At 38.0% G+C, this 18,755-nt stretch overlaps 2 protein-coding genes across 3 annotated transcripts in view; one reads left to right on the forward strand and one right to left on the reverse strand.

Annotated features, from left to right (window-relative positions):
• LOC137253625 (uncharacterized) overlaps window positions 1-772 on the reverse strand; it is a 130,174-nt gene extending 129,402 nt beyond the window's left edge. Inside the window, exon 1 of one of the 2 annotated variants that reach the window (XM_067790898.1) lies at window positions 569-772. The gene's annotated coding sequence lies outside the window, so the exon portion shown is untranslated. Of the gene's footprint in view, window positions 1-519 lie in introns of both variants that reach the window. The other variant, XM_067790897.1, reaches the window with a different exon arrangement.
• Window positions 1-18,755, forward strand: part of Trl (Trithorax-like) — a 291,079-nt gene that overhangs the window by 191,765 nt on the left and 80,559 nt on the right. The window lies entirely within an intron of this gene.

Genomic DNA, 18,755 nt, shown 5'->3' on the forward strand with positions numbered 1-18,755 from the left:
ACTATTATTAAGGTCGATAATGCAATTTTTCCAAAAACTTTATTTTCTTGTTTTTTTCTTACAACTTTCGAGAACTTAATTGCCACATCTCGTATTAAAACTCAAATATATGAATTAATCGCAAGTGCGACGAATGCATGAAAAAGCTTTACAATGCAACGTTTCTCTGAAACCGTACCTTTTTCGCGGCTTGTATGGAATAAGCTGTTGATGTGTGGACCCTGACGAACACGGGTTGAGAAACCCTGTAGTGAAACAATTGACTATTTATCCTAGCATAAATGTATATATGTGTATGAGTATGCATGGAAGCAGATACATTCTTGTGTACACACATACATAGATATACATATGCCATCGAGATTTTTTGGCTTATTTGCAGGCATTTCTTACACGAAAAATCAATAATCCACGGGCTTTTTTAAATCCGTCAAATTCATTTACATAATACAAAGCATTTTTCATTGTTTACAAAACAATTTGTTTGTTTATGATTTACATATTATATTCATCACTTACATTTGCTAACATTTAACTAATCAATTAATTTTTATCGTTTTACTCTTACATTAAATTCTCAAATGTTTTCTAATTTTTATTTGACTCTTCATTAACTTTGCACTCCCTTCAAATTTAGTTGAGTTATTAAATCCCTTTTTTTGTTCATATTTTATTTCTTAATTAATATCAATTTATAATTAATTAAAAGCATCCGGACTCAATTTCAGCAATTTGTTCTCTCAGGAGGTTGTGTTTCTTGTATTCTGTTTTGTAAAGCATTCGTTTCGGTGTGTCAAAATGATGACAACAGTTTTTTGACAGCGCCCTTTTGTTGCATTCTGTTTTGTGAGGGTTCGCTCAAAAGCAGTGTTGCAATATAGCGTACTGTTGTTAGCAGTGCAAGCGAATTCCTTAGTCGACTTGCGCCTATCAGTAGGCAATATAACTTACTGAGATATATGTAGTTGCTCAAATTTCAAACAGTTTCTCCAACCCTTCTGTAATTTCAGACTTGTGTTGCGCTAGACCTATCAAAAGCTTTTGATACGGTCAACCATGGCACGTTACTGCAAGACCTGGAAAGGTCTATCCTTCCCTCATGTCTTAAAAGGTGGAAAGCAAATTATCTGGTTGGCGGCAGGCATCCGTGCAATTTAGAAACGGAACATCAAAACCAAGAAGAATAAAACAACGGGCGCCACAGGGTGGTGCCCTATCCCCACTTATGTTTAGTTTCTACATATCAAAGCTACCTTCGCCACCAGAAGGAGTTACTATCGTTTCCTACGCCGATGACTGCACAATAATGGCCACAGGCCCAGGCCCACAGATCGATGAGCTTTGCAACAGAATAAACGGCTACCTCCCTGATCTCTCCAGTTTTTACACATCGCGAAACCTGGCGTTATCACCGACTAAATCCTCCGCGACCTTATTTACAACATGGACGTCCCAAATGTCGACCATTTTGAACATCCACGTCGATGGCACTACGCTACCGACTGTCCTACACCCCAAAATCTTGGGTGTGACGTTTGATCAGGATCTACATTTTGGTGAGCATGCAGCCGCAAATGTACCGAAAATCCAGAGCCGTAATAAAATCCTCAAATCTCTTGCTGGCAGTATTTGGGGAAAATATAAAGAAACGCTCATTACCACTTACAAAGCAATTGGCCAGCCGATTGCATGCTACTCACTGGAAGAAGCTACAGGCCTGCCAAAAGACTGCTCTCAGAACCACCACGGGCTGTCTTCTTATGTCCCCAGAACACCATCTACATAATGAGGCGAGAGTACTCCCATCAGGGAGAGAAATGAGATGCTAACCAAACAGTTCCTGTTGAATACCCAGAAATCTGGGCATCCCAACAGACGTCTGATTGATGAGCCAACACCGCCCAGGGGCTTAAGGAGTCATGTCCGTAAGCATTATGAGGAAATACGGCACCTGAGAACTCAGCTGTATGAAGCCAAAAAACACAAGCAGGTCCTCAGTGAACTCCACAAACAGGCGTCGGACCTTTATGCCAGAAATTGCCCGAGGAATCCAATACTCAAAGAACAGTACCCAAAACTTGCGGAAGAGGAACGCATACTCCCAAGGGAAATGAGAGTCACCCTAGCTCAACTTCGATCTGGATACTGTAACAGGTTAAACTCTTACCTATCCAGAATCAACCCGACATTCAAAATGTATGCCCAGCTTGCAATGTGTCCTCACATGACACCAACCATCTCTTTAATTGTAATGTGGATCTAACGCCTCTAACACCCCTCTCATTATGGTCCCCCCTGTTGAAACTGCAAGTTTTCTTGGACTCCCGTTAGAGGTTGTTGATCACAATTTGTGATCGGTCGCACCTATTGGATGGGGCGAAGCACTGCTACAACAACAACAACTTACTGAGATGCTTTCAATATAGCCAGTGCTGCCAGATGAAAATTTAACTGAGGAGACCTTGACCATAGAGTAGAATATTCTATCTCCAAAATGTAACATATCTCTAGCATACTTGGCTGAATCCTGATGACTGATTCAACACAGTTAATATAGCTCCGTAGTACAGGAAAGAATAAAGGAATGGCTGACCAATACAGGACTGGAGTTGGCTAGCCAAAAGACGGAAGTGGTATTAGTAAGCTCCAAACGGTCGGCGAACGAGTTAGTCTTAACTGTCGGGGATCATCAAATCACCTCAAAGGATTCCTTAAAATACTTAGGAGTGCACATTGACTCTAAGTTAACTTTCAAAGAGCACTTCAGAGCGGTGGGGGAGAAAATTACCAAAGTTAATGGATCACTTATGCGAATAATGCCTAACATTGGTGGTCCGAGCGAAGCTATACGTCAGCTATTGTCCACAGTAACCAGCTCAATAATACTATACGCAGCACCAGTGTGGTATGGATCTAAACAGACCCATCAAAAATATATATTAGCAGCGTACCGACTTGCTTCTTTAAGAATAGCAAGTGCTTATGGGACGGTGTCCGACGACGCGATCCTGGTTCTAACCCGGAAAATCCCAGTGGACTTACTGGCTAGCGAAATGGCCGATCTGTATAACACTAATATCGAGCGACCATCTGAAGAAGACAAGAAAAGAGCAAGGACACAAACAATAGCTAAGTGGCAAGAACGGTGGGAGGCCTCGAGTAAAGGGCGTTGGACTTTCACACTAGTTTGGAACGTAGCTCAATGGAATGAGCGGAAGCACGGCGAACTGAACTACCATCTCACGCAGATAATGAGTGGACATGGCGGTTTCAAAGAGTATTTATGGAAGCGTAGGATAGAGGAAGATCCTCATTGCCCAATGTGTACCACAGAGTTAGAAAACGCAGAACACGTCATGTTCTACTGCCCCCGTTTCCACGAAGAAAGACTCACCTTGCATGGAGTCTTTGGGGAGGAACCTACCACGAGAAATTTAGTTTCACATATGTGCAACAGGAAAGAATGCTGGACTGCAGTGAGCAAAATGGCATTTATAGTAATGACACGCCTGATGGATGCTGAGAGGAAGCGCAGAGAAATGCGCATGCGAAGCAGTGGCGATTAAATGGACACTCAGAGCAAATAGCGGGAACCTGGACGCAGGGACAACAGTAGGTTCTTAAAAAATGAGAAATATGGAACGCCACCCTGAAGTAATGCGAAAGTGGTGCCGGGGTGGGCGACGGTTCCAGAACGGGGCTGTTTTTTAGTCTACGGACACACGGTTGCTGCGACGGCAGCAATATCACATTGGAGATGGTTATGGATTTGGGTATGGTTACGACTATGGCGTTAGGGTTAAGGAAGTTTAATTTACCCTTTCGCCTCTACTATTTTACTTTGAGTTTTAGAGGTACTGCTCGAAAGGAAAATGCATACACGTGTGGCCTTCCAAAAGGCAACGCTCTCGAAATATGTATGTATGTGTTAATAACCACAGTAACATACACGCACGATGGATAAAAATAAAAATTCACTAGCTCGCATTTAAATCAAGGGCGGGCCTTACCAAACATACTAAATTTTCGGTCCCTGAATATTAATATATGGCTGAATGAGATAGATGATAGCATGCCAAATTGCGGTGTCTTCCTGTCCATTTTGTCTGGGTTTGGAGGAACGCGCTGAATTGTGTCTCAATAGAAATATCGGTCTACCAAATTCCCCCAATGACTCTAGTATTCAAAGGCCAGGCTAGAATAATGTGACTCGTTGAGTATCCGTTAAATTAATTTGCACACGATATGCCCAAGATCTCATTCATGAACTTAGTAATATATTGTATATATTGATATTGTGACGAATATTAGTATCACTAAGCGATACTACCATCACTAAGCCGATACTAAGCAGCCACTCGAATGTATGTACGTAAACAAATCAATCATCATGTACACACATACATACAAGGCGGCAGAGAGATACTCACAAACGCATGTCATCATCAGCCGAAGTAGTACTCACATATACACACGCATATGGATACAAACTACAAATATACATGTATATAGCTGGTAAACAAGCATGAAGTTCACGAAATTATAGACCTTAGGAGAAATGGGTGAACGAGGAAGCCGAGAGTATAAAAGCAGCACAGGCTGAGGCATGACTAAGCAGTTTGATTTAAACACGCAATTAGTTGTGAAGTAAGAGTTATTGTAAAGTACTCTCAAAGTAGTTTAATAAAGACCATTTTGCATTATTGAATATTGGAGTTATTTAATCAACAGTTTAGCGATTCGAACGTTAGCAGAAGGAGTCGAATTTCCCCTAAATTCGTTTCAATATATAGCACGTAATCATGAATGATTGATGAGGTGACCACTGCAGTATTCGAGGGAAATGTTGCTGGAAAGATTTGTGGATCTTTCAACATTCAACGTTGACAGTAGAGTAAAATGTATGACAGTACAAAATATACATATGGAAAGAAGTTTGCTCCTCTGGGGGGTTCCAGTTGGTATCAGATATTGTAATGAGCGTGCTTTGTTGCTGGACGATCAAAACCGCTTGGACAGTTAAGCCAAAATAAATTTATGGAAACAAGCTAGTTCAGTATACAAAAATAAGTTTATTAACATATATACATACATACTTACATATAACTATAAAAGCTAACTTAAAATTGATATTGTTTTAACTTCAGAAAACAACGCGTTAGGATAAGGAAGTGGCTATTCGTCCGGAAAAAAATTATGTTTTCATCGAGAGTGATGTATAATGAAATTTTTGTACTGAATTTTCGAGTCGAATATGGACAGCCTTAGTACAAAGTTCTCGAACTCTAAATTTATTTTAATTTTTTAAGACCCGGTTTTTCAGTGCGAGTTTAAACTCCAATTAAAGTTGACTAGATTCTTCGGGATTTACACGAAAGTTTACCACGGAACATTCCCGCGTGATCGTCATTGAAATGAATTCGATAGTCAGTTCAATAGTCGGTCAAAAAGGTGACCAGAAAGCACAAAAAATTGTAAGTATAGAAACTTTTTGCATATGTATGCTGGATAGTTATTCATAAGCATATTACAATGCGATAACTCGTGAAGATTTAAGGGCCAATTAATGGTGACTTATAACCATAAAACCATAACCGGATAAAACAGCTGATCAAACCTACCTTATGGAAATCAATGTAATCGATTAATGGTGCCATACTATAACACTAACGCCATAACCATACCATAGCCAACCAATTGATTTTTGGTTTCTCACAATATCCATAACCTAAAAATATTCGAGTTGGTGAATTTAATAACTTTTTGTAGTTTTTATTCATTGTTTTGGATGCGTTATGACTAAGAGACTTATTTTTTGTGGAATAAGTTTGTAATTTTTTGCGTTTTCTTCATTTTTATGAAATTTTCACGATTTTTAGGTTAAGGCATCATTAATCGATCACATTGGAGATGGTTATGGATATGGGTATGGTTACGACTATGGCGTTAGAGTTAAGGAAGTTTAATTGGCCCTTTGTATGCGTGTTTCAGATGCCAGAGTGCCATACAAAACGTCAATATGCTCGTACAATAGCCGAGTTCCAATGACCTATCCAGTTCCGCATCCTTTTTATTTCGCGGGCTTCTTTTAAAAAAGTCCTTTTATTTGATAAGTCTGAAAATAAAGGTTAAAATATTTAAGACCAAAATAATGGTTCGGCGACATAACTAAGGAACGGCTAATTCAAATGAAACGAATGTTTTATCAATCGATTCTTCTAAATATTTGGACAACTGTAGGAAACATCAAGATTTTTGTTACCAATACTAATGGTAGTACTATAATTAAACTTCTTCATAGACGTTGTACCTGTGTTTTTTTTTTTGCTATAAAGTCAATTGAGATATTGCCTTGAAATTTCATACACCGCATGAAACAAGAAGGATTATGTATGAAAATAAGTTTGGTTCATTTGGATAAGCGGTTTCACTGTTATACTACGTTTCCACCGAACTTAAACTCTGTGTTTGCCACCCTTTTTATGCTAAATCTCTTGACAGAAATTGAATTTCTCATTTTCGCTTTAGAATTATTGATATCGAGGTTAAAACGTGTATTTCGATACCCCTCTCTATATTTTTTGGCATGTTTTAGCCGCCGTATGAATTAGGCAAACACGGAGTTTGGGTTTGGTGGAAACGTAGTATTATAGGGCCGTACTTTTATTCTGTCCTTAAAATATAAAGGTCAGGATTTTACTTTTATAAAAGTCCGTAGTAAATCCTGTCTTTCGGACCAAAAAATTCAAAGTGCGGAAATATTTTATTATAAAAGGAATAACAGTTTGGGTCCCTGGTTTACCATGAATATACATAGTGTAATTTTTTATGGCCTTAATAATTTGTTGTTAGACTTCAAGTAAATATATATGAGTGTCGAGTGGATAAAAAGTGGCTAAACTTCGGACACTCTATTGGATATCTCTGTGAGGGCTGTTTTCACCATTTTCAGTTGGTCATTTATCTATAAGTTATCAAAAAAGTGTATTCACCATAGATTTTTGTGATTTGTTCTACAAAATATTCACAATTATCTATTTCATGCTGTGTTGGTCACCCTATGTTGATGAAAGCGAAAATGTCAAATAAAGCTATTTGATAGGCTGCTATTAGTCAGCTAAAATCTAACTTAACTGGTGATGATGAAAACAGCTTTAAGTGCTATCAAGTAAAAGCATAAGCTGTCAAAATTCTCTACAAAAACCGCAATCAAAGAGCCACCCGGTGCATGCGAAATTGATCCAAATAAAGGGCCAATTAATGGTGACTTATAACCATATAACCATAACCAGATAAAACAGCTGATCGAACCTACCTTATGGAAATCAATGCAATCGATTAATGGTGCCATATCATAACGCTAACGCCAGAACCATACCATAGCCAATCAATTGGTTTTTGGTTTCTTGCCATATCCATAACCTAAAGTTATTTGAGTTGGTTAATTTAATAACTTTTTGTAGTTTTTATTCATTGTTTTGAATGCGTTATGACTAAGAGACTTATTTTTTGTGGAATGTGTTTGTAATTTTTTGCGTTTTCTTAATTTTTATGAAATTTTCACGATTTTAAAGTTAAGGCACCATTAATCGGAGATGGTTATGGATATGTATATCGTTAGGACTATGGCGGTAGAGTTAAGGAAGTTTAATTAGCCCTTAAAATTAGGATCACATTTAACATTTGCATGTTGAATTTTTATTAGCATCTGGTTCAGTATTCATTGGAACTCAACTTTCATCTAATAACAGAGTTGTTAATTTCTTTGAGCGTAAATTATGCACTGCATAGGATGCGCTGCTTGCTGGCGTTGCGAATATTTTACAAGAAACTTTATAAAGGAGTGGCAAATCATTTTTATGCAATTCCCACCATTGTAAGACATTAAAATTATTTGTTAAATATACATCTAAATACTTATAACTAGCTAATTCATTTTTAATACATACATCTAGATCACGAGTACTTCGACATTTTATAAACTCTTTGTATAGTTCATTATTTTCTAATATTATTTGTGTTGTCTCTATCGCATTTTGTATGTAATATTCTGACATTAAATTGTAGCAAATATTGTATATAAGATTTTTTTCTTTATCATCAAATTGTAATAATTCCTTTGTAGGTGGAAACAAAAAAAGCGCTATTTTGTGATAAATATTTAAATTATTTACTACTGTGTTATTGAGATTGTAAGACAAGTTTTCTTTGAAATTTTTAACTATTTCTATATCTGTTGTATTAACTAAACATACTTTTTTAAGTTTATGTATATAAGGATACGTTAAATGCAACGTTGGATTTTTATCAGCTGCTGCTAATTGCATAGTAGCTTCGTCAAACGGTTTTAATAATGGTAGCAGTAATTTAATATGACTTAGATTAATATTATCAATGCGGCTTAATTGATTACTTTCCTTTAAAATTTCTGCAATTTCAATCCAGTTCTTTGCAATAGTTTCGAATAAATAAAAATAGTTTTTCCAACGTGTTGGTGAATAACTTTTAAGGTTTGTTGATAAGTTTTTACCAGTTTTTTTCAAATACTTAATTAATTTGGAGCATAAACGGCTTAATGTTGATATTTCATTTACACTTTCCATAGCATTTTGCAATGCATTGTTTATCAAATCATTTATGCATTTTATATGATTATAAGTCTGAAATATTCCAAGCGTATTTGATTCTCCATCTGTTACCACAATTGAATTGTTGGTTAGTTCAAGGTTAACTGAGTGTAACAATCCTTTTATTTTTTGTAAAATATTGTTATCTGTAAATAAATTGCAAGTAGATATTTTAATATACTGGAATTTAGAAACTATATAGAATAAGGAAACGATCATGATTGACACTAGAAATCTTTAACGCAGAAGAAACGAGGCTGCTAGTCGCATACGCCGACGACTTCCTTATTCTGATCACAGGTAAATTCCTGCCAATTATTAGAAAGATCATGGATACTGCACAACAACTGAACTCCTGATTAAAAGAAAAACAAAAATTCTCTCCTTTAACTTACCGAGGCTAAACGGCACGACGATAAATCTCACGTATGAATCCAAATATCTTAGCATTATGCTCGATAGACTGGGTTGGTCCCCATACAAAAAAAAAAGTTGCTAATGTCCGCCCCTAAATTTAAAGATTATGTTGAGAGGGTTTCGGAAAATTTTATTTTAATTTTTTTTTGATCCTTCGAAATACAGCCGAAAAGGTTTTTTCGTTGTAACTTGGTTATTTGACATCCGATTTTTAAAATTGATATGTCATTATTTTGGCAACGATCTTGAAATATTTTTCGACGTAGAAGTCAAATTTCGGAATAAATCATCAACATCAATGCTAGTTCCCACATTTACGCCAATAGTTAGAGCAGAATCGCAGATATCATTAAGCAAACTATCCACAACATTTGTGAAAGGTCTACAACCCACTGTACACAATTGAGCATAAATGTTTGCTATTTGCTTTTTGGTCAGTGAATCAACTTCCAACTTATCATCATTATCTTGGTGCTCAACACTTTGCAGTTCATTCGCTGATAGTTCGTCATTGTGCAATTCGTTATCTTCACGCGTTTCATCTTGTTCCTCAGCCGTTCCTTGAAAAGCATTCTCTAAAATATAGCACTTATGTTTGAGTAAATGTGGACTATGTTTAAGGACACTGAAACATCTCCTGCACGCAACATAATTTGGAATTTCCTCATTTTTCTCATTTCGTATGGTTCCAAAAGTGTTCCATATTTTGGTTCTTAGTCGTTTGGCACTAATTTTGTAAATTCGTTTTTGTAGCTTGATTTTCATCACATCCTCGGTTTCACCACGTGGCTGTAATTATTAAGTACTTTCGATTGGTAAGGAACAAAGGATACCCTTGGGGGGATACAACTTTGTTAGCTGACCCAATATGTGAAAACGACTTCATAGCTTAAAAGGACATTCAACGGACATGTGAAGCTTCTCTAGGCCAAAATAATGACATATCAATTTTAAAAATCGGACGTCAAATAACCAAGTTACAACGAAAAAATCTTTTCGGCTGTATTTCGAAGGATAAAAAAAATTACAAAAAAATTTTCCGAAACCCTCTCAACATAATCTTTAAATTTAGGTGCGGACATTAGCAACTTTTTTTTCGACCCAGTCTAATCCTCGACTCCAAATTAGGCTGGAAAAGGGACCTTGAGGTGAGATCAAAAAAACTCTGGCAAAAGGGCTTTCAAAAGGAACTCGGCTACTGTCACCGCATATCTTATACGGAATGTGTTTTACAGTCATTCGATTGGTACTAATGTATGCAGCTTTTGTCTGGTGGAAGGAAGGAGAATCCAACATGTGGAGACCAACCGAATACGAGCACGCGACTATATTAGATGGTTTGAAGATGGAATGATTAAATGGAATCACAACTGACCTAACTTCCGCCACTGATCATATCACGGCGGTTTTAGAATTCCAGGTGCAGAACATAAGATATCCTCCAAGAAGGGCCAATAGGAAGTTATTTGGTTGGAAGAATGTACCGCCATACGGCACTTACCACTCATAATGGACAAAAGTGTCTCCAAGTGAAAGTGCGGGATAAGAAATAAAATTAAAGCTTCTCGCTTCCACTTTAGCGTCAGCCTTATAAATACTTACTTGTACATTGTGATGCCATCAGGGATTTACATCCTAGAGAGCGTTGCTCTAAATTTCCTTCTTTTATAAAATATACTGTTACTGCTATATAAGTTACTTTTAAATGGTTATCGGTGCATAGATCAGTGGTAAGTCCGAAACCAATATCTCGTATCGAATCCAATTCCAATTTAACTTCTTTTTTATAACTTGTATGCGATCTAGAAATATTTTTCGACGTAGACGTAAAATTTCGGAATAAATCATCAACATCAATGCTAGTTCCCACATTTACGCCAATAGTTAGAGCAGAATCGCAGATATGATTAAGCAAACTATCCACAACATTTGTGAAAGGTCTACAACCCACTGTACACAATTGAGCATAAATGTTTGCTATTTGCTTTTTGGTCAGTGAATCAACTTCCAACTTATCATCATTATCTTGGTGCTCAACACTTTGCAGTTCATTCGCTGATAGTTCGTCATTGTGCAATTCGTTATCTTCACGCGTTTCATCTTGTTCCTCAGCCGTTCCTTGAAAAGCATTCTCTAAAATATAGCACTTATGTTTGAGTAAATGTGGACTATGTTTAAGGACACTGAAACATCTCCTGCACGCAACATAATTTGGAATTTCCCCATTTTTCTCATTTCGTATGGTTCCAAAAGTGTTCCATATTTTGGTTCTTAGTCGTTTGGCACTAATTTTGTAAATTCGTTTTTGTAGCTTGATTTTCATCACATCCTCGCTTTCACCACGTGGCTGTAATTATTAAGTAAATATGCTATATAATGGCATTATAAACTTAAATTAAATTATAAAGATAGTGCATTCTGCTGTTGTTGTTGTTGTTGTAGATAGTGTATTCTCACAACCTGTTCTACATTTCAAAATATTTATTCTGTTACGAACCATCGTGAAACTTTCGTTCTTTGGAGCAACTCCACACAGCTGGGCTGCTCCTTACAGTTTTTTTGTTGGCAGTTGGCGAATATAATTGCAGACGTAGGTGATAAATTCGCCATAAAAAAACACGTAGTTTCTTTTTTACTATCGCCATGGTCCTCCTAACCCGCTGCGGCTACATATTAATCCAAATTACGGAAATTTTACTTGCAGTTTTCTTTTTAAATTACACGATATTTACTTTCTCATCTTCCTTTTACCTAAGTTTCCTTTTTACTTGTTCCTCTCGTTCACCCGCTCAATCACCCTCTAGGCTCATCTCTTTTCCTCCACCTCATTTTACCTCTGCATCTTTCTCTTCTTACATCCTCCTTCCACCCTGTGAAAGTATTTCACAATACCACCCATATAAAATTCCTCCTGCTCCAACAAAAATTCTGTCCCGGTCGCTAGCAGACTTTTTTACTCCTACTCTCTTTTTTCTCTATATCATTAGTTGTTTATTTTTCTGTGATAATTTCTTTCTCACTACCACATTTGCATGATTTCACCCTCTATATCTATCCCACAGCATCATCTCCTCTTCCTATCTCTTTCGCCCCACTTCTATCATTCTCCTATCCCCCACTATCCCCATACCTCTTAATATTCATCTAACTCTGATTTGGTAATCTCGTTGCTCCGGATATTTCTTTCTACATCGGTCTATACCTTTGTGCCTACGTCGCTCACGCCCTTTCCTACCCGCTTTTTCCCTTTCTTTAACTCTTCTTCTTATCTCTCTTTTTATACCGTTCCTTGCTACACTTTTTATATTCCTATCCCCAGGGCCGTAGAGAGAAAATCCGAGCCCGGGACTAAACAATTTACGGGCCCCCTATAAAAAATCCACTAATACATTTGATTAATTTGAATTAATGACATCTCATTCATGAATCATTATTGATGGATTACATCAAAAAAATTTTTGCCACATCAAATGATTTTTGGACTAAGAGCTGAAAATAAAATTAACACAGAATATTTATTATTTATACTATTTTGTTGTAACGTAGAAATAAAATTCAACTTTTAACAGCCACATATTGTTTCAAATAATCTTTTCTAGTTATTTGGTAACATTTTAATACATTTCTGATAAATTTATTGATGATTATAAATTTTAATTATTCAATATAGAAAGTTCGGATACCGTTTACAATTCAGTAGAAATTTTACAGTTTGGTATTACAGATTACAACTCAACCTGTCAAAAAAAATGTCGGTTGAAGTTGTCTAGCCTTACAATTTTTTGTGGCATTATCGTTTACAACTTTGTGTTGGTGTAGTTGTCAAAGACACCAAAATCTGACAACTGATTACTAGCAGTTGTCTCATACAATTTTGCAGTTCTTTGGAAAAAATTTTCAAAATTGGTATCAAAACACAATTTTCGACCTCCGTTTTTAGAATCCGAAAGCAAAAATTAAAAATTTCATTCCTGCCATATCATTTCGGTTCAAATTTTCATGTGGTTGTTGTATTTTGCCAGATTTTTTGTACACACCAATGCAGATAGGTATTGGACCCACCCAGGGTTATTTTTACAAATCGCGGCAGAAGGCCCCAACGCAGAAAGGTGATCTGTGAAAAAACTATGGATCGGGCCTCATATTACACTAAAATCATTTCCACAGCATTTTTGATAGCTGCCGTCAGCAAGGAGTGTAGTTTTAAAATACTGGTACAGCCGTCCCGCGAGCAATATTATTTCCTACTTAACCGAAAATAACTTAAAAATCTGCAAAATAACTTCATTAGAAGCTCATCATTTTGCTATTAATACAAAAAATTACTTTTCAAATGTTTGAATTTTCACTACAAATTGATCATTTATCTGCCAAATCATCACTTTTTTAGGTTGGCAACATCAATTCAACTTCAACTGAAATAAGTTGTAATTCGTAATACCAAACAGGAGTTGATTTGTCTTAAAGTTGAGTTGTTTTAATTACAACCCAACTAAGTTGAGTTGTAAACCGTAAAAGGGGCAAGAGTGGATTTTCTTTCTTCTTTTGCTGCAATTTGTTTTATAATAATATCAAAATTTAACTGTCTTAACGGATTCGACACAAAGCATGGCAAATCCTAAAACTCGCTCTTTAGATGAACACGATCTATGAAAGTTTTTGATTCTTGAAAGGACGCTGAAGGAGCGTTCTGCACTAGCTACAGTGACAGGTATAGTGCAAAAGATACGTAAAGCAACACAAATGTTGGGGAAAATTGTATACAGATTTTGAACACAGACCTTTATCAAAATTTGCTTCGTAAATGTGTTTCAAGTGAATTATTTCGCATTCTAAGCTTTGAGAAATGTCCGACTTGTATTTTTCGACAAATTTTGCTGCGCTCGCCCGAACCGTAGTTTCATCCATGTCTTTAAATTGCCACAAAAAGGAAAACGTCTCGCTCAAATTTCTCATAGTTGCAAATCGTTCAGTAATTACCGAATCAACGATCACCAGGAATGTATTGTTTTTAAAATCAGACTCTGAATCATCCGTAATCATCTCATTTAAATTATCTTCAGAACGTCTTTTGGGTTTTCTCTTTCGAATGTGCGGAAACTTTGGCTAGATGTTCAATCGAATAGCAACTGTTTTTCGTTCGTACAAAATTGTTTCCCATTGGTTCCTGATCAACTTCAAATCAGCTAATAAGGCATCTAGATGTCGGACCTCAACATCTATGGTGGCGTCTTTAGCTTGGAGGACCACGTTTCTTTCATTAATGGTAGTCAGTATTTTGAACCAAATTGAGGACAGCAAGATACATTCGAACTTGTTGATGTACTAGAGAATGCCGGTATCATCTCCGTATGCTTGCGCAGTCAAATTTGGCTTTTGTCGGAAAAACTATGAAGAGATATCGGTACATTTTTTGTGAGGATGTCACATCGTTGTGGACTGCTCCTGAAAATAGTAAAACATTTTTGTACAACTCCGAAGAAAGTAATTGCAGCCGTACAACATTCTGCAGCATCAACACCACATAAATTGAGACTGTGGGTTGCACAAGGCGAGTAATCAGCATTCGAGTTTTTGTCGAGAATGCGACGTAGTGCTCCGTTGTAAGCTCCTTTCATATTGGCGCCGTTATCGTACCCTTGTGCACGACAATCTTCAATCAAGTATGGCAAATTAGATCAGCGATTTTCTGACCAGTTTTTTGGTTACAATTCACGAAAGTCAAAAACTGTTCTTGAATTGTAAAATTTGTTGCTTTCGAATTGAAATGGAGTTAGCGCATAATGAACGTAGTCAACGTGACTAGCATCAGGCATAGGATCAACGATAATAGCAAAATACTTGGCTTTCTTGCCTTGATCTAATATAGTTCCCTCACGTGATTTGCACAAATTTCTATAAACTCGTTCTGAATGTGTGGGGAAAGATAGTGAACTTGTAAACGGTTGTTCTGCTGTTGTGAAATCCTAACTTTCTCCAAATGATCTCTAAGTATCGAATCATATTGGCTTATGAGATCTTAAATGCCCAAAAAATGTCCATCGTTCACCAAGATATATACTTTCGCCTTTGAGAGCTAGGCCTCTTTCACCCAAAAATAAAATAGTGTCCAAAATTCTATATAAAATTTCTTTCCACTTTGAGTTTCAGTGATTAGCTGGTCATTGATAAGTGTATCAATTGTAGCCTCCTTTTGAATTAGATTTTGTAAAGATCGCCATTGAATAGAATCTTGAGTATTTTCGTGTGATTGCAGTTTATCGTATAGCTTCTTCCATACCTGGAATTTCGAATATCCGCCAGAACAATAAATTTTAGGTCGATATAAAGTATTGGTGCTTAATAGACGACATGGTAGGCAATAAAAAGCATTGCTACTGGAACTCCACACTAACCAGTCACGCTCCACTTTCTCTCCATTTGGCAAGATTCTGTTTAACAACGAGGTAGGAAATGCCTCGGCATGATAATCAAGTGGAATAATAAGAGGACACTTTTGATGACCTCGACGAATTATTTCGTTGACTTCTTCAGATCGCAAAAACTCATTCACGGTACCGATATCAATGTCTTTTAAATAATCTGGACTTTGATACAGAGTTGGTGGTATTGTTGGAAGACTTTTTTAAGATGAACCTTCATCAGTGTCACCACGAAAACTTTACGATTTCGGACTCATGTAAACATACATTTTTGTTTGATGTTTTTATTGTCTCCTCAGGCCCAGGCAAAAAATCATTATCAATATTCGTTGCTTTTGAAATTCGGCTTAAAATTTGCACATAGAACAACTAAAGACTCTCCTGAATTAAAAAAAAAATGTCTTAGTACCTCTAAATCGCGGGCCCCCTGAGAAACCCCGGGCCCGAGGTAGTCCCCCCATCCCCCCCTCTCGCCAGGTCTGCCTATCCCTCTCCATCCACCGTCTCGCTCTGCTTCTCCTTCATGTTGTTGTAGCGCTAAGGACACTCCCAAAGGCCTTTGTTATCGATGCTGATGGTCCTTTGCCAGATGCGGATCCGGTACGTTCCGGTAACAAGCACCATTGAGGTACTAGCCCAACCATCTCGGGAACGATTTAGTATGACATCAAATTTTCTAGGCCATCCTGCCCTCCCATCCCCTAAGTCATGAGGAACCTGTGGTCGTCAGAGCCTCGGCTGTTAAAGAAACAGGATTCGCCACGGGTAGGTGAGATTGACAAGTGGGCTGGGTAAGCTACATAAAAATTGCGCTGGGAACCCCTTGAAAGGGTTGCGCTACACAACCCCTTGCATCAATTTGGTATTTTAGTCGCCTCTTACGACCGCGGGTATATTCTAAGCCCCTAACTCCTTCATCCTCCCCCTCTCCGCTTTCCTATCCCAATTCGCCCCGTCCCACTGTTCCTCCCACTTTCTTTAAGCGCTCTCTCCACCTCAACCATTTGTTATCTCTTTACCCCCTGTCTATTTCTCTTGCTTTTACTCGGAAGCCCCACGATTTATCGCTCTTCGTCTTTTCTCCCTTCTCATCTTTCTCTACCCTAATATCTACCTTCACCCCTGCCTCTACATTTGATTTACCTTTGCGTCTACGTCTCCATCTGCCTCTACCTTTATCTTCACCTCTTCCACTTCCATTACTTCTCACTTCTGTTCATTTCTCTCCATATCCCCCTCTATTCGCATATACAATCTTTTGGAGCAGGCCGGTCCCAGGTGTACTTTTGCGAAGTATTCTTTCACATGACCCCCAGCGGGTTAGGGGATCAGAATATACCCGCGGTAGGTATGCCTGTCGTAAGAGGCGACTAAAATACCAGTTTCAAGGGGCTGTGTAGCGCAACCTTTCAGGTTGCCAGCGCAATATATGGCTTCTCCAAACCCAATTGTCAACCTCACCTATCCGCGGCGAATCCTGTTTCACTAACAGACGAGGCTCTGGCGACCCCAAGCTCCTCATGGAACTTGGGGGTAGGGAGGGAGGGAATGGCCTGAAGGTTTAATGTGGCCACATAAATCGTTCCCGAGATGGTCGGGCTAGCACCTTAATGATGCTATGGTACCGGAGCGTACCGGATTTGTATCCCGCAAAGGACCATCACATCGATAACACTCCCCAAAGCCTTCGGGGAGCGGCCTTATCGCTACAACAACAACAACAACAACCAGAGTAAGAAGTCCATTCAGGACAACATTGTGACTTTACATATGTACATACACTTACGGTCAAAAAGCCGACAAAAATTGTTTTCCTCTTACTGTATTTCTACGGTCACGACAGCTCCGCAAAGAACGTTTTTAGTTCTTGTGGTAAATATTGGTAATACCGCAGCTCATTTGGTAACATGTTAAGTCAAAAACGGCTCGGTCCTATGAATCGAATTTATATGGGAGTGCTACGAATTTTTTTTTATTAAGTGTGAGTTTGTATCTGTACCTTTTTTTCAGGGCAAAACAAAAACAAAAGTGCTATAAGTGCAAAGGGGTTGAGGGGTTTACCAAGCGGAAATGCTGGCAATACACAGGGCTGTGAATCATCTCGGGTCTATGCCTAAGGATGGTAAACGGCTGTTTGTTTTCTCAGACAGCCAGGCCGCTTTACAGGTCCTGGACTCATTCGTCGACAACGCAAAGTCGGTCACTGAGTGCGGCAGATCTCTTAATAAGATAGCACTTCAGTATTAGCCTTATATGGGTACCTGAGCACAGGGATATTGAAGACAACTGTAAAGCAGATGAGCTGGCCAGCAGAGGCACCACCGACCATATCCTTCCGGAAAATGATTCGGTAGGTATACCCATGGCCACTTTCAGGCTTCGTGTGAACACAAGCACTATAAGAAATGCAAATGGACGATGGTCAGCCATATCATGGTGTGAGCCATCCAGGCTAACCTGGCCCTCATATGACAAGGGGCGGAAAAGAGGGCTTCTGATTTTAAACAAAATCAGTTCTATTGTCCCTGATAAGGGTTCTAACAGGGCATTGTTTAATAGCCACGCATGATGCTAGAATGGGGGCAACGACCTTCGACTATTGTCGCAGATGTATAGAAGAGGAGGAGAGTGTCCAGCACCTTATCTCATTGTCCAGCGCTTAGTAGACGTAGGTTGGCCATCGTTGGTAAACCTTTTCTACATGACCTTGCTGAGGTCTCTAGCTATGAAGTCAAGGCTCTAGCATAATATATAAATTCCACGAGGTATTTGACCGGCTTTAGGCAGGGTAGGGGTTCTCTTTGAGACCGTAGAGAGTATTACAATGGGCCCATTGGCGGCCTAAGTAGTGAGCTGTTACAACAACAACAACAGCTGTTACCTTAGTGTTCAGCTCTACATATATGTATGTACATACATAAAACACACTTACCCTTTCAGCATCTCCATTAGCTTCCAATACATCGACAGCTGATTCTTTTTTTAAAAATTTTTCTTGAATGTAGCATTTATGTATGGCTAAGTTAGAAGTGGAAGCTCCGTTGTACTTACACACATGGAAGCATTTTCTACATACCACTAAATTTGGAATTTCCTCATTTTTTTCATTTTGAATAGTACCAAATATTTTCCATACTTCGCTTTTTCCAAATTTTGTACAAATTTTATATATTCCATTTTTCAACTTGCTTTTCACAATGTCGTTATATCTAGTTAAGGTACAATCACCACTCTCATCTTGCACTTCATCACCTTGATTTTTATCAGCGTTTTGTTTCAAAATATTATC

The sequence above is a fragment of the Eurosta solidaginis genome, chromosome 5 (assembly GCF_040869045.1).
Source record: "Eurosta solidaginis isolate ZX-2024a chromosome 5, ASM4086904v1, whole genome shotgun sequence".
NCBI classification, from domain to species: domain Eukaryota; kingdom Metazoa; phylum Arthropoda; class Insecta; order Diptera; family Tephritidae; genus Eurosta; species Eurosta solidaginis.